At 42.7% G+C, this 12191-nt stretch overlaps 1 protein-coding gene across 5 annotated transcripts in view; it reads right to left on the bottom strand.

Moving 5' to 3' along the window:
• ZNF521 (zinc finger protein 521) overlaps positions 1–12191 on the bottom strand; it is a 275142-nt gene that overhangs the window by 68770 nt on the left and 194181 nt on the right. The gene's annotated exons all lie outside the window — the stretch shown is intronic.

Raw genomic sequence — 12191 nt, 5'->3', positions numbered from 1 at the left:
AAGCCTAATGAACCCAGATTTTCAAAAGTAGCTAATATTGGGTTGAGGGCCAAACAATATAATGGTGCAGAGCTACTTGCATTATTCCTGGAGCTATTTGATTTTGACAAGCCCACATTTGGTAATTAACATGAGAATGCCCCCTTGGGCCGTTCTCCTGTTAGCTAAAATATCTTATAAATTACTGTAATAAAAGGCGAAAAAAAGGAACACGCTGCCTGTCAATGTTTCAACTTATCTAGCAAGAGGAGGAGACAAAGCCTTGATCTGGAAACACACAAATGCCAAACGAGAGCGTAAATTCTGCCGTCTGCCCCGACAGGAGAGAGCTGCCTGTTGGACAGAGGGATCTGTGCGCAGAGCATCGACTGAGCTCCCAAAGAGAAAGGTGTGCTGGTCCTTTGCATAGGTACGTTTCACAACGGTGCTTCGTCAGTGATCGCCCATTGCCAACCACATGACAGGCAGGTCGGTGGACTCAGCATCTGTAACTGAAGCAGGAACCTCATATATTCCTTTTTAAGTTCTCTCGGCAGAATTTACTAAATAATACCATCTACCAATGATGTAAAATAAGTCTAATTTATTTCATTAATCTACATGAATGTCTTAAGATGGCCATCACATAGATTCTTTTTTTTTTTTTTTTTTTTTTTTTTTTATTTTATTTCTGTATTAGAGAGAGAGTGAGTGCACACCAGCAGGGGGGAAGGGCGGAGGCAGAAGGAGAAGCAGACTCCCCACTAGCGGAGAACCTGACAAGGAAGACTCCAGGGGGCTTGATCCCAGGACTCCTGGATCATGACCTGACCCAAAGGCAGACACTTAACCAGCTGAGCCACCCAGGTGCCCTCATCATATAGACTCCATGTGCATTTGCCGTCTGGAGTCAAATCTCTCCCCCTACTACTTCTGCTCACTCCCATCTGGCTATAAGCTTGGAATCAGCTAAAGGATTAGGGAGTAGACAAATGATGGGGTTTTATAGTTTATCTTCTTGAGGCTAAGATTTAGCAGTGACGTAATTCTCACTCTGGCAGAGATATAACAATCTACTTCCTTAGAACTGACTTCTAAAATTCCTTCAGTCCGCACTTGTCTTTTTTTCTGTTTCACCCACACGCCCATTTATCAGCCAAGTACAGAAACACAGGCCACCAAAAGATAATACAACACAACAAGTAATAAGCTCTTCCCAGGCAATAAAGACCATTGGGTGTCTACACATACCTAGATTTGTATTCTGTGAATAATGGGTAAGTGGGTAGAGGCATAGGCAAAAAATCATCTAAAAATAAACTTCATCTTCTCACACTAACATTTTACCAACTGTGACCCAACCAACTTTTATTATCATTAATTTACTTTAATCTGGGACATTAACCATATTATTTTGAGTCAGCAGCAGCTGCTGACTGAGCAATAGTTTTCTGTGTTCTATTACTTAGGGTCTTTTTTTTTCCCTACTTCAGTTAAAGGCCTGAGGGAATCAATGAGTATAAAATGTAGACTTATTGATAAAAATTCTGGGCCTGCAATAGAATCTCGCTCAAAAATAGCTGTGTTTAATCCATAGCAGACGTAATTTGCTACTACCGCTGAATTTTAACAGGAACAGATCCAAAAGCATGTCAGTGTTCCCATTTTTGTGCCACAGAGTAATGACATTTAATCAGGAATATTACTACACTCTTTTGGTGACAGCTGAGACACGAAACCAGCCAGCTGATGCAATTCCTGTCTTATTGTTGGCAGCCTATAAACAGCAGCCACAAACAGGAAGCTGCCTTACCTTGTGTATATCATCGGAGGAAACTTTAAAGAACAAGGTTCTTGCAGACAGACAGACGGCAAACAGAGTCCATCATGTCTCCTAAAGACTTCTGGAACCATCCTAATTTCCACCTGTTCCTGTGGTCCCAGGAAGCTTATGGAAGAAACTGTTCTAGATCTTTCAATGCAATGGCACTGCAGTTACCAGGTGTGAGGCAACATGAGGTTTGCAGGATATAACTACCATAGCTCCTGCTCAGTTAGATCGATGGTCTATAATTACCTGGGAATTACTTGGACACAAATCAATGGTGTATTACGTCCCATTCATAATGAGCAGGATAACTTTTGCCTGGTCTGTGAACGTCACGGTAAAGACAACATCCCCCATCTGCTTCCTCTGCCTGCCGAAACTGTAAGGGAGTCAGTCCAGGAAGGCTGGGGAGATGGGAAGTGGGCTTCAGACAGGGAGGGAGTGGGGCTGCCTGCCTTCCAACTCCGCAAATAGCCTTCAGTGTGGTGGTTGTAGGTTTTCACTCAACCGGATCTGCACTGAGATTGACATCTCAGAGATAAAAGGCTCTGCATTCCATTAGATGTCATCAGCTCGGCCAGCCTCCTCCCCCCGGCCACACCCCAAGGGATCAAGTCACATTTTGATGAGATCCATCAAGCTCAGGACTCCCGCTCAACAGTTTGCCGCAATTCTGCATCTTACAGCTATCACCGAGAGGCAGAGGCGGGGGGGGGGGGGGGGGGGGGGGGGGGGGGGGGGGGGTCCAGGCCAGTGGCGAGGAGGGCTTGCTCGGTGCCATCTGATCAAACACCGAACGTGCAGCCCCATAACTAAGCTGCCACAAACACACCGCTCTATCCTGTAATACTTCTTAAAAGTAAAGGAACAGAGCCGGAGTCCTGCTGGATTTCCCTTAGCAACCTGACAGGAGCCCACAAGGTCAGCTAGCAGGAAGCGTAGAAAATTATACAGTGGGGAATTATCAGCTAAATTATTTCACTATACTCAGGATTTTTACTGTTCTTCCCAAGACAGTGGCCTCTTGCTACTCAGATTAGAAACAGGAATAAAAGGACAGGAATGACAAAAGGAGGGAGAGGGGACAGGGAAACGTTTTAAATGGTTTATTTATCTTCTTTTACTATACGGATGTAACCATGGTTGTATGTATGTATGTATTTGGCTTTGTTTTTTTGTTTTAATGCAACTCCTTGAGGCTACTGCTCAGGGATTCAATCTGCTTGTTTTCTTTCTCTAGCTCTGATGCTCCTTCTCCCTTTTGTCTGGGGCGGAAGGACAATGGGGGTCGGTCCGGGGACCGCCTCCCCGTCAGGTCTGCAGCACAAGCTACAGCAGCAGGAGCAAGCATGATTTATCAATTAACAGGTAATGAAAAAAATTCTCTGCAATTAAAGATATGATTCTGCTCAAACAGGAAGCAGCTCCATACAACTGTGTACCCCTCTGAGGAATACTCCGCTCCTGTCACTAATGTGGAACACAGCTAATTTTAACAGAGTGTGTGTGGGCCCCTTGGGGGACTCCATGTTGATGAAGGAATATACAGTAGGGAACCCCCAGAGGACCCAGCTGATTGGAGAGCCCCAGGAAAGGTGTAGGGAAATTACATTTCCTGTTTCTTAGGAGAGTTATTAAAGGGGAAGGCAGCTTTAATCACTGAAAGACCAGTTGCTGTATTATTTTTGATTTATATACCAAAACAATACCCTTCATGCCTTAGTTGCTTTTTAATATATATGTCAGCTTAGTCAATATTATATTTCAGTGCCACATATAAACGGCTGTAGGATCTTGTAAAAATGTGAAGGGTTTTGAAAGATTATACGAGATAAAATATGTTATTGCAACTCGACAAAAATCGGAGAAAATTAAAGTAGACAGAAATTTTTTTTCTTTCACGTAAATCAACATGATTTTTTTTTTTTTTTTTTTAAGAAATGAGCTATGAATTTCCTAATGATAGGGTGGAAAAAAAGAGTTGCAGGGTCCCCAGCATTTTTCTTTCTAGAGGTATAGACAGTTTCCTTAAAAAGAAAATTTTCACTTTTGTGCCATAAATGCAAAAAAGACAGAGTGTTTTGTTATAATTATGTTTATGTCCAATTGTTTAAAATACTTCCTGATGGTCAATTTTACATCAATAATTTAATAAACTTTGGAGGTGGAGGAATCTTTAGACCCCCTAGTTCAAGTCTTTTATTTTTCAGGTAAGAAAATAAAGAGTCAGGGAGGCTAAGTATGAACAACACATCAAGAACAACACAACGATAAATCTCACGTTGGTTGGATAATTACTCTGTGAGGTACTGCTCTGAGCTCTTGGCACGCATTATTTTATTTAATTCTCATTAAGGCTCTATGAGGTATTGTCAATTATCGCTATCGTTATTTTCATCTAAGGAGAAGCTCAGGCTTAGGGAGGTGAGTGGCTCACTCAAGGCCACACACCTGAGAAGGTCAGAGGCGGGATGGAGGGCCAGGCGGCACTGACTCTACACAGTAAGCCCTTCCCCATGAGGCAGACCCTCTTCTTCTGCCATACGCCAGTTATGGAAGCATAGGCTCTATGCTCTCCAGATCCCCTGATTTCAAGTCCAACAGTAAAAGAAGAAATTATCGGATATCTCTAAGATTATGCTGAGAAGCTCTCAGCATCCAGAGGTTACCCTGCGATGTCGAATAATCAAGTAGAAAGTCCCCATACCAATTTTATGAGGTCAAACAGGACACCACACGTGTAGGCCAGGGAGGACACTGAATGTGGTCGTTGGGTTGAAGGGTAACACACATGACCTTGGGAGAAATTAGGCCAGAAGGCCTGGCTTCCGGCTGTGACCTCTGACCTCCCAAAAGACCTTCCTTGGTCTCCGCCTAACCTCCAGGTTAAGTCTCCGCAAGCCCCAGTCCGAACCTGATTACATTTACAAAAACAAGTGTTCCATTTCTGTTGCTTTTTACATTTAATTGAAAGACCGCGTCTTCCTACAACAGCCAAAATCTGTAACTGTTCTCGCAAACACCCTTGTTGCAACCGCCGCTGCTCGCCAAGGCAGTGTTAGACAACAACCACACTGTGTGGCACGAGTACAAATAGCTTTCCCGTCAAAACACAATCCCCCCCCCCCCAAAAAAAGAGACCGTCTAACAGCTCTAAGTGGTGGAGGAGGATCCTTCAAACCCTGCCTCACAGTATTACCGCGGGCAAAGGTTTCCTCTTCTGCTAGATTTGGAACATTTGGAAATTAGGCTGCCCCTGCAAGCTTTTGTTCTTGCTTCTTTCGAGGATTCCTCTGACAGTTCCTAACTGTATTACCAGGATTTGTCTCGCTGGTAAGGGCCAATTCATTTATATTACCACATTTAGGCCTTCCACTAAGCAGAGAATCACAGGTATGAAGAGCGGTCCCATGGATTTCACTGGAATTGACTGTTCTGACTTGCTCAGAAAAAAATACCAGCCACGAATCGCGTCCATGCTCCTCATTCCTCCTGTCCTGTCCCCACACCCACCCCCTCATAGAGAGGGAGACAGACCGATAGACAGTGCACATGCGCACGCATACCACACACACCCCGTAAGTCCCAGCGGCAAGCCTAGCTTCACTGGGGAAGAACTGGGACAGACACTGAGCCCAACTCCTTCATGTAACAGATGAGGAGGAACTGACTCCAGGAGAGGACTTGCCACTTGGTACTTATAAAGTCAGGGCTTGAGCCCACAACCACCGGGCACCTGACCCCATACCCACTGTTCTGTAGGGAGCACTGCTTCACTGAGAGCATGAAGTACTCCTCCAAGAAGGACTTTTCCTTTCTATAAGCCCCTAACTAGTGACTCCATTTTACAAGTGACCAATTTCACAGGCCTTTCTTCAGAAGGACTCCTGTACGAACATCCTTACCCACGGATGTAGGGTCAGCACTGGCAGGATCAGACAGAAAACACAGCCAAGGACTTCCTGGAGACTGAGGACCCAGCCCCCCAGCCCCTCCCACGTGCTTCCCACACTTGTCCAGCTACAGGGAAGACACCTCTTGGAGGTTCATCTCCTCTTCTCTGAAAACAACTGAGCATATTAAAGACACCTACTCTCTCAGCCTTGAAAAATGTAGGGGGTCAGAGATCTTGACACTTTTGAAAGAACTTATGAAGGAAAATAAACATTAGAAAGTTATTTAGAGGTTCAAAATCTGAAAAAAAAAAAATAAAGATAACCCTGAGTCATAGTCTAATTTTTATAGGTACAATTTGTACCTATCTTTCAGTAGATGAGAGAGGTGGCACAGGAGAAACGGATCATTAAACAGTAGTGTGAAACCAGGGAAATTAACCAGCTGCTGTGAAAGCCACCTCTCTTATTCTCTGAGAGTCGGGGGTGGGGGTGGGGAGGGGAGAGCACAGGAAAACCAAGAATAAAGGGGCCAATTGTACCAATACAGCATTAGCTTCAAAGTCTGTGGGCTCCCTCTCAGCTAATGAACAGAAATTCTTTGACCGAAAAATAATAGTTGCATCTGAAAGATCTTTTATGCTTTTGAAATCATAATACGTTTGTCCTGGAAGGGCCTTAAGGCTTATTGCACCCAGTGCCCTGGTTCATCGTCATAAGAAACCAAGGAGCTGAGGTGGACAGACGAGAACTACCGGGACCTCAGGCCCACATAGCAAGCTGGTGGCGAGAGCCTGGCCTCTTAGCATCCTGTCTTGTGCTCTATCCGCTAACCCACACTGCCTGGTCACCCACCGGCCCAAAGGCACTAGAGGGCGCATGTCTGTCAGGTGAAGGAGTCCAGGGCACAAGGTGGTGGGGTTTGGGCTGATTAGATATTTTTATGAACACACGGTGGGGGGGCAGGGTAATGTCTCTTCGCTGTCGGGGCAATCAATGGGATAGGCTATTGAGCCTGTACTCTGTGCGCCTCCGATGAGCCGGAAATACAAAAAGACCCTCAGTCCGTAAAAGCAAAGGAATGTGCCGGAAGGCCATGCACAAAGTCAATGCAGGAGAGCCGTCTCATGAACACACTTGCATGACAGTCCAGAACCTTTGAGGAAGGTGTGAAGCAAAAATGCCAGAGGAACCACCGTCTTCTTTTTTTTTTTTTAACTCTTTTTTTTTTTTTTAAGATTTTATTATTTATTTGAGAGAGAGACAGTGAGAGAGAGCATGAGCGAGGAGAAGGTCAGAGAGAGAAGCAGACTCCCCGTGGAGCTGGGAGCCCGATTTGGGACTCGATCCCAGGACTCCGGGATCATGACCTGAGCCGAAGGCAGTCGTCCAACCAACTGAGCCACCCAGGTGCCCCGGAACCGCCATCTTCTGAGTGCCTTTGCTACAGGCGTTACTCCATCTGGTCTACACACACCCCTTTCTTCGATGAGGCCAGGGAGGCCAGACGTGTTAAGTGACCTGCCTATGGCACAGAGAGCGGAAGCTCTGACTCAGGTCCACTCAAGTGCAAGACCTGTCTTCACAACCACGTTCCTTCCCTTTCTGCCCTCCGGTGCTCTGGGAAAGTAACAGAAGCAACTAGGCCTTGGGGTGAAGTAAGACTATGGCATCAGCTCCTAATTTGCATCTTATTTGCTTTATCAAATCATAAATTCCAAATTTCTGTCTGTTCCTGAATGAAATGAAAAGGCATTATCTTCTCAGTTTCCCTTTCCCATTCCACCCCGAAACTCAGAAGAACAAAAAGGACAGCAGCCAACATGAAGGAAAGGAACATCTCTCGGAGAAGGCTGCTGTGCCAAAGAAAGAGATTGAGCAGGAACAAAGTAACAAATTATATTGTCAGAGAAAATGTGAACTTTTTGATTGGGGATGACATTTATTTTAAGTGTGCAGTGACGGCAGGGAATCTGTCAGGGTAAGACATGGCAGAGGTTTCAGCGTTTGCTAAGAGTGTCGTGGGAATTTAGCTAAAACTGTTAAAACTGACACCATTGGCTTTTGTTAACACATTAAGCATGGGAAAAGTGCCAGTCAGCATATCCTCCATAGCATCAGTTCAGTTAAATCATCTGGAAGATGCATAAAACTGGAGGGGGATAATAATGGCTACATTTCCAACACATGGGGAGACAGAGGGGAGAAGGCCAGCGCCATTTTGATAAGAATGACAAATGATTCCTTTAAGATAAAACTTCCAACAAGGGAAACGAGGTGGGGAGGGCATTTTTATCTGCCTTGCTATATTCCGAAAGATCTTTCAGGGCAGGAAACGGAGTTCACATCCCACTGCATGATGCCAAGAGTTGAGGAAGACGGTCACTGATACAGGCGGGTGTGACGTAAAATGGGAAGAGCTGTCTCGAACGTTCTGCTTTAAGCAAACTGACTCGATTATTACTTCAGAGTTAGGCGCAGTGAGAAAAAGCAGAAATTCAGATGTTTACCCAATGAGATGAACTAAATCAAATGCAAAGGCGTTCTTGTTTCTTTACAAAATCTTCAAACGAGCCCGAGAAGCTGAACCTTGTCTAGACCTGATTCCTCTCAAGAAGTAGATCAAAAGAAAATAAAACTGAGAGCTTGACAACGACATGGGCTTCCAGCAGTTAAATGGGTATGAGCTTTCGGTTACCAGAATCATACTGTATGAGATGGCAGCCTATGCTTCTTCGGGCAAACTTTCTTTTCTTTTCTCTCTCTCTCTCTCTCTTTCTCTTTTTTTTTTTTTTTGACAAACATCTTGATTGGAGGTGAAGGATTTCATCTCTGACGAGTAAATGAAAAATTACATGCTCATGTCATAGGAAGATTTATGTTTACGTTTGAAGAGCACAAAGACATTGCAGTGTTGCCAAAAAGGGCTGGAAAAGGCAATGTTTTTTCATATAACACTATCTGTGTGCTTTACAAGACCCTAGGAAATGAATATTTTTTGGAAGTTAGGAAGTCCCCCAGGAGTCATTTTTCCCTAGGGCAAAGAAAACTGAAAATCTGTCCTAGGGTCTCCCGACTAGCTCCACGACTAAAGAAAAGCCTTCAGTGTGGCAGGTCTCTATCAAGCAAGTACTCACTGCCCTGTGGCACAGACTGAAGCCTGCACGTACTTCTCTCTATGCCAGGATTTACACTCTCCAGAGGCTCCCTTTGCTGGTCATCTGACCTGGGATTTGCTGGTCAGCTTCCAGGAGAGTGTTTATTGTCCATAGGTTAGGGTGCTATAATTTAAAGCCTTTCTTGGCTCCCTGGTTATCTGTAAATGATTATCCCATGCTCAGATTTTCCAGTAATAGACTCTAATGAATATAAATAAAATAAGCCCCAGTTTTCCAATTATAGCACCATGACCCTCTCTGAAACAACAGCACCACTGACCGTAGGTGACCAGTGTAACTTTCCAACATTCTGTGTGCTAGGAAGTTTTTGCTCATTTGCACCTGTCTGGTGTAGTTGATAAAACACAGACACAGAATTAAGGGCAAAACCAGACATTTGCTGCCAAGAACTGTCTTTCTACTAGGCAAACATTATCTTGTGTAGTTTAAAACACTGAATGTTTTTCCTAAAGGGCTGCTTCCCTCATCCTCCCCCACCACGCCAAAAAGAGAACATATGGAAGAATAAGCTTGGACTAAAAGGATCATTTCTCTTTCCTTTCCTTTCCTTTCTTTCTTTCTTTTCCTTCCTTCCTTCTCCTTCTCCTTCTCCTTCTTTTTTGGCTGCTGGAGCATAGCAGTCACACAGGGACACCACCTCATCAAATAAACCCGACCGACACCATTTGGATGTTACCAACCTAATTTCCTAGATCTTTCAAGTCCTCCCGTTGATCCCTGGCTATTACCAAACACAGGCAACTCACCAGCCACAGCTCCTGGGTCATTTAGGAACATTGCTGTTGATTTTTTAAGTAAATTTTTTTTTTTTTTTTAAAGATCAAGCAGTTGCCATATATGTCCAAATTCAGAAAATCCTCCTCATTCCCAAGTAAAATGGATTGAAATAAGGTCATTGAAACTGGCCTCATTATTGGCAGCCTCCAATGAAATAAAAGCTAACTTGTGTCCTAATTTTTAACTTTTCCTTCCTCACTGCCCACCTCAAGAGTTCCTGGGACTTCTCTTTTGCAGACCAAGAGAGCAGTACTTTTGTGAAAAGGATGGGGGTTCTTTTTTTTTAAGATTTTATTTATTTATTTAATAGAGAGAGTAAGAACACAATCAGGCAGAGCAGCAGAGGGAGAGAGAGAAGCAGGCTCTCCGCTGAGCAGAGAGCCCGATGTGGGGTTTGATCCCAGGACCCTGGGACTATGACCTGAGCCGAAGGCAGTTACTTAATGACTGAGCCACCCAGGGACCCCAAAGATGGGATTCTAAGAAGGCAATGGGACCTTGAGACACCAAGCCCCGGAAGGGAGGAAAGAGACAGACATAACTGACTATAAAATTGCCAGGTATGGTGACCAATGCATGGACACTTGCATTGTTCTCCAGGTCTCCACTGATATTTTACAGTAGCTTTTCTTTTACAGGTTATTTTTTTAGCATCTAACAAAAGTAGCGGAAGCATCCATTAACACTACTTTGCAATGGTTTCTATTAGTGCCAGAAATAAAATTCAGGAGACAGTTACTTAACAGAGTCCTTTTTCACATGTGTCCTTTAGTTTGGTTTTTAAAAGCAATTCTAATTAACTATTCTAATAGGTTATGGTAATTCAGTTCCAAAGTTATTAATCTGCCTACAAACAAAATCACACCTGCTAGAGATGTTCACATTGTTATCAATAGATATGCAAATATCCTTGGTATTGACCTTCCCCTGACACACTCTAACATAACTGGAGAACTTAATTAGCATCTGATGTCTCACAAAACTTTGAAATACATCTAGTGTCAACACGTACGCTGAATCGTATTTTCTACACTTAACAGTCCTCTTCTTCAGCATTTCCAACACAGCATTGAAGAGCGGATTTTCCCCAAAGCTAATTTTCTAGCAAGTATCATGGCCATGCTTTGTGACACCACAGAAACTTGCCTAGTAACTGTGAAATCCTAAATATAAATTTATTATCATGTCAAGTTGATACTAAAAGATGAGCTTGGTCATAGCTACCAAGAAGAAGGAATCCTGTTTTTCAGGAATAAAAAGATCAAAGATGAAGAAAATACCAAGCATGATTATAAGGTGAAGAGATGGATTTTCTCATGTATCTTGTAAACTGGCTCCCACAACTAAAACCAGAGCTCTCGGTGTTCTGAGCAAGAATAAGGTTGTTTACAACACACTGATAGCCTTTGGTGGTGATTATTTGAAGAGGAACCTTCATTTCATGTATAAGTACCATCATTTTAAGATTATAAGTGACATGAAATATACAGTATTTGAAAATTTCTTCATAAAATTTTCTTAAGATACTTTGTCAAATGTGCTAAATAATAAGAAAGCCGAAACTTCTCTTACGTTACTCATTTCTATTATTTAAAAACTTAACAGAAAAATAAGAAACATTTTCCCCCAATGGGAAGGACCAATAGATATTGAAAGTTGACAATATCACCTGTAATAAATTCAGCCATCAAATTTCACATGACTGGGAGGCACCGAAATATTTTAGAAGGCAACTGTTCAATCTGTCCTTTCACTAAGTGATGCAATCAGTTAAACCAATAAGATGGTAAATATTTTCACTAGTACACGAAACAACCTTTTGGTTGGTTTATAATTACAAGAATGATGCTAACTGAATCCCTTGCTTTGTTTCAATATCCCTTGTTAGTACCATAGACCTCTCTGCCTCTCTTGTTTTTCTCAAAAGCAATTTAGAAAATGCTTGTATTTTAGACAAAAGGAGAACATTTGGTGAAAGAAAATTCATCATTAGGTATCTAGAGGTTTGTTAATAGAAAAGGCAACTCCCACAGTGTATCCTAGTGCTCAAGCCAGACACACATGCTCAGGACCAGCAAGCTGCCTTCACAGTGGGCCAAAAGTCATTATCATAATTTTATATTACATAGACTACATTGAAAATTTAATATATCCCAGCAAAAAGAGACAAAAGACATTTTGCATAATGCTTCTGTGAGCGCACTCTCTCTTGCTACTCTTTTAGCCACCCCATGCAGATAATCACACCAGGAAAAAGAAGTTCATTACCTAAGCCAAATCAAAATTAGGCTTTTCTTTTTGATAGGGAACTTCATTAGTAAGCCCTGTCTTATACAGCTGGGAGATTTGATGAATCTATCTTAGAGTAATAATTCAGTACAATCAGCTACAATTTCACTTTAAGTTTTACATCTTTATTAAGAAAAGTAGAAATATATAAACTGGATACACATAGGTAGATCTTTCAAGATGTTAAATCGAGATGCTAATTAAAATCACTTTGGGATATTTAAAACATTCCAGAGTGACAGAAGT

The sequence above is a fragment of the Mustela erminea genome, chromosome 13, assembly GCF_009829155.1.
Source record: "Mustela erminea isolate mMusErm1 chromosome 13, mMusErm1.Pri, whole genome shotgun sequence".
Lineage (NCBI taxonomy): Eukaryota > Metazoa > Chordata > Mammalia > Carnivora > Mustelidae > Mustela > Mustela erminea.
This window is presented reverse-complemented; position numbering and strand designations above follow the sequence as displayed.